Consider the following 4,824-nt stretch of genomic DNA (forward strand, 5'->3'; position numbering starts at 1 on the left):
CGTTAACCTGCGGCTAATCAATGTGTATTGCCCTACTGACGTAGGAGGAAGGGTGGAGCTACTCAAGGCACTCTCCCCCCTATTGTTATGCAGCACAGACGTGATAGTGGGAGGGGATTTTAATTGTATCTTAGAGCACACAGACAGGCAGTCTAGCTCGCCGATAAAATTGGATTCCAGCTCACTGGCCCTGCAAAACTTAGTTCAAGACTTTAAACTCTCAGACACATATAGATGTATATATCCCACAACAGCAGGATATACATGGTCAGGGAGGAATAGCAGCTCCAGAATTGACTATTGCTTTGTCTCAGAGAGAGTGAAAGTTGTTGGGGTCACTCTTCAGCCTGTCTTCTTCTCAGATCATCAGGCTTTAGGGTGTAGAGTGGAACTCCAGGGCGGGACTGTCTTTGGCCCAGGCCTCTGGAAACTCAACACAAAGCTGCTAGAGAACGAGGGGGTAGTATCCCGCTACAAGGAGAAACTATCACAGTGGCTGTCCTTGCAGTGTCTGTACGGGTCAGTAGGAGAGTGGTGGGAGGAGGTGAAGGTGAGGACAAAGGCCTTTTTCATGGCTGAGGGAAGGAAGGCTGCTGCCAGACGGAGAGGAGTGCTAGCCAGGAAACAGAGGCAGCTGCAGCGTCTCTACACGATGCTGCACAGTGGCTTCGATGTGCTCGAGGATATCGCCCTTTTAAAAAAGGACATCCGGAGCATAGCCGAAGAAAGTAGTCGAGGAGTGCTGTTAAGAAGCAGAGTGCAGTTCTTGGAAGAAAATGAGAAGTGTACTCGCTTCTTTTTCAGGAAAGTGGTAGGCTCCAAGACTGTCATGGAAAGTGTAGTTGATGAGGAGGGACGAGAGAGAACAGAGCCGAGTGCTATCCTCTCCTGCACCGAGGCCTTCTACTCAAGACTGTACAGTTCTACAGAGGTAAAGGATGAAGATATTCATTTTTTTACCTCAAAGCTAGAAAACATTTTGAGTGAAGAAGATAGGGAAGTACTTGAGAGGGATTTGACAGTAGAAGAGCTGAGACAGGCTATGGAGAGCTTACAGAAGGGGAAAACTCCGGGTGCTGACGGGCTCCCTAAAGAATTTTATTGCACCTTTTGGGATCTGCTTCAGGATCCGCTACTGCTCCTATTCGAGGAAAGCTACAAGACAGAATTGCTGCCTGACTCCTTAAGAGAAGGCACTATCTCTCTCTTGTTTAAGAAAGGAGCAAAAAATGACATAAAGAACTGGAGACCCCTCAGCCTGTTAGGCGTGGACACTAAGATCCTGTCCAAAGCCCTTTTCCTGCGCCTACAAAATGTAGTGGCCTCACTGGTAGGGAAAGAACAGACTTGTGGGATAGCAGGACGCCTGATGAGCGACAACCTGGCCTTGTTGAGGGATGTCTGTCTGTACTCTGAGGATCGCTCCCTCCCTCTGTGCATTTTAGGTGTAGACCTAGAAAAGGCCTTTGACCGCCTAAACCGGCAGTACTTAACATCGGTACTTGAGCAAATGAAGTTTGGCCCCATCATGAGAAAGTGGATTAACCTGCTGTACACAGGTAGCAACAGCAGAGTCATGGTTAATGGCAATAGATCACGCACCTTTGAAGTCTGTTCAGGGGTGAGGCAGGGCTGCCCATTATCCCCCTTGTTATTCGTTTTGGCTATGGAGCCCTTAGCCTGTGCCTTGCGCCAGGATCAGGCCATTAATGGGATACCAGTGCCTGGAAGTGGGGGAGGAGAGGTAAAGACGTCTCTATACATGGATGACGTCACCCTGCTCCTCTCTGACAATGCCTCAATTAGCAGAGCTCTGCAGTGCTGTGATCGGTTCTCTTTGGCTTCCTCCGCAAAAATTAACACATCTAAGAGTGAGATTTTTTATCAGAACTGGAGGGAGCCAAAAGAAGGACATGATCTCAGGCTGCAAGAGAAGAGAATTAAGGTCCTGGGGGTGTATTTTGGAGAAGAGATGGGAACAGTAAATTGGCAGAACAAATTGCCAATCTTAAACAAAAAACTGATGCAATGGAAGGACCGAGACCTCACCATGACAGGGAAGGTGCTGGTCATCAAAGTCGAGCTCTTGCCTGTCTTGAATTTTCTGGCTTCTACCTTCCCAATCCCACACCGTGTTGCGGCGGTGCTGAGGAGATTGATGTTTCAATTTCTATGGGGTGGGAAGCAGGAAAGACTCAGAAGGGAAATAATGTACAGGCCGCTACCCTCAGGGGGGAAGTCTGTCCCAGATATTGCTACGAAGCTGCTGTGCATTTTCCTGGCCTCTGTGCTGAGAGGCTTTGCAACAGCACCTGCAGCGCGTACCTGGACTTATTTTTCCAGGCTCTGGGTAGGTAGGGAGGTGTTCAGAGTGTGGGGTGTCAGACCCAAGCTGGACGTCCCACTCTCTGACACATGCCCTGCAATTTATGGGACAGTTAAAAGTTTTCTAAGATCTCACCCAATTGGCCATATTCCCCTCCGAGATGTCAGCGTCCAAAAACTGGAAGATTTCGTAGCACCCCAGAACAATAGGCAGACCCCTGTGGGCATTTTAACATCAGCCCAAACAAGGAAGGTGTGGAAACACACATCCTCTAAATTTCTGTGCAACATTCACAGAGATTTAGCCTGGAGTGTCGTCCACCAGTGCTTACCGGTACGAACTTTCTTGTACCGTAGGGGCCTCACCCCCAGCCCTCGCTGCGTTAGGGTGGGCTGCGGCGAGGAGGAGACTGTGACCCATCTCCTGTGGTCCTGCTTTTTTGCTAAGGCCTTCTGGGCACAGTTTGAAGATTGGTTGCAGGCTCTCTCGCCCCAATTTACCCTGACCGCTGCTTTCATCATATACGGCATCTCTCCTGTCAAACTTCCTCCTGACGTGTTTGACAGGATCTGGGCCGTGGTGAACAGTGGGAAAGACGCCCTGTGGAGAGTGAGGAACATGGGGCTGTTCAAAGGCATCGAGGTCCCAGTCAAGGCAGCAGGTAGCCTGGCCCTGTTCATCACCCGAGAGAACTATTACCTCAGAGATCTGTGGAGAGAAGGGAGGGAGGAAGCAGAAAATCTGTGGGAAATAGAGGGCATTGGACAGTATCTCAAGAAACTGTGAAAAACATTATCATGTTTAAATAAAGAATGTGATTTGCACCAGAAAAAAAGAAAATTGTTGCTATGTAACTGTTACCGTGTCAAAATGTAATGAGATGTGATCATATATACTGTTTTAAGTATGTATATTAATGTAAAGCTTTCTGATTTGTGATTTCCTGTATTTTTTTGTGAAAAGGAAATAAAGTTCTTAAATCGGTTCACCCAGGGCGAGGCTCGGCCATTGCACTCCGGCTGTGCTGACCCCTGCGAATTCCCCAAATGTGGGAATCTCGACTGCATAATTTCTGGTAGTGGGGGACTGCGTTCGCGCTCTCCCCTGATGTGCTTGGTCCAAGAACAGATGCGGCAGTGCGGGCGGCTTTGCCGTCTGCTGGGGAGCTGTGCTGGGTGCCGATGAAGCGGCTTCAGCGGTGGGGGTTACTACAGAAACGCCCTGGGCTTTTTCGCGAGCACCGCCTGATAACGTTGTCTCCTTTTCAACCCGCTACAGCCATAACGCTATTTGTATAACCACAAAAAACAATCTTGTGCTTATACACGTTAAATGTTCACCTCGTGACAAGGTACTTCAATTGTGATCTTTCAGCTTGTCTGACCCTGGTGGTCTGGCTGACTTTTGCTTTCTCCCGCTCTCTGTCCTGGGACAGTAATCCTTTATTGTTTTTCTCACACTCCATCAGTTTGACTTTGTAGTTCAGTCTGTTGCCCGTGTGTGTGTGTGTGTACCAGTTTGTAGTGCAATGTAACCTGACTACCTTACGTCCTGCACTCATAATATAATATATATATAGAGAGAGATAAATACTGTATATCTTAAGAACAAAATCCAACACCAAAAGCTCTTCATGAGTCATTTTACCCCAGCATTGAAACCGAGTTCTTACCAGCATGCAACACATTGCTAATCCAACCAAAAGATCAAGGTGTGATGGTCAACTTGAAGTGCATGAAGTAGGAGTAGAACAATGTACCCCGAAGCAGGACCACAATTCGAAAGGAGTGGATGCCACTATTTCTCTTTTTTTCTTAGTTATAGGTCCATGGAAGCATTTCAAGCTAATTACACTACTCCTCCTGGACATGAATTCCCTTTTCAAAGCGAGTCTTTTTGCTGTAGTTTGCATGGTTTAGGATGCTGATCGAGGTTAGCCTTGATTTGGTCATGGGGGCCTCGGTACTGTATGCTAATGCTAAAGACAGTTCACCAGTTTTCTGATTGTTGGGTTCTGTATCAGTGCAGGAATGTCAAATAGTGAATGGCTGTACCTCTGTTGTATCCGTGCTCAATGAACGAAATCGGTTATAAATGAATGTATGTATATTTGTACGCAAAACTGAGTTGTTTATTGACTGACCTTCAATTGCAGATTTAGAGGCAGCTTCGATATTCGTTTTACAGCCGTTTTTTTTTCATATGAATCACACGCATGCCATTCAAAGAGCCACTTTAGCGATGAGCAGATTGATCCATGTTTCTTGTGCATCTGAAGGGATGTGAGGGAGCTTCTCTTTCTGAACTGGCATGCCTTAAAAATGGACGACCGTCGCGATACCGTTTGCCAGTCAGTGTTGCTGGATGAAACAAAAGTGGGCAGATTGAAATGTTTGGTCTTTTCGTGAGCACCCCGGGAAATAAATGTCCATAGTCGAGGGTTTTTCCTCCCAAAGCCTACGGCACCAACGGCGACCCCTGCTGGCCGAGAGAGCAAA

The 4,824-nt window shown here is 47.4% G+C and overlaps 1 non-coding gene across 1 annotated transcript; it reads left to right on the forward strand.

The window, feature by feature from the left end:
* The first annotated feature begins 3,271 nt into the window (after nt 1-3,271).
* LOC148678894 (U1 spliceosomal RNA) lies at nt 3,272-3,433 on the forward strand. Its single transcript, XR_015940221.1, has one exon. It is a non-coding gene; the product is annotated as a U1 spliceosomal RNA (small nuclear RNA).
* The last annotated feature ends 1,391 nt before the right edge of the window (nt 3,434-4,824 follow it).

This window comes from Lepisosteus platostomus, chromosome 1 (assembly GCF_059453375.1).
Source record: "Lepisosteus platostomus isolate fLepPlt1 chromosome 1, fLepPlt1.hap1, whole genome shotgun sequence".
NCBI classification, from domain to species: domain Eukaryota; kingdom Metazoa; phylum Chordata; class Actinopteri; order Semionotiformes; family Lepisosteidae; genus Lepisosteus; species Lepisosteus platostomus.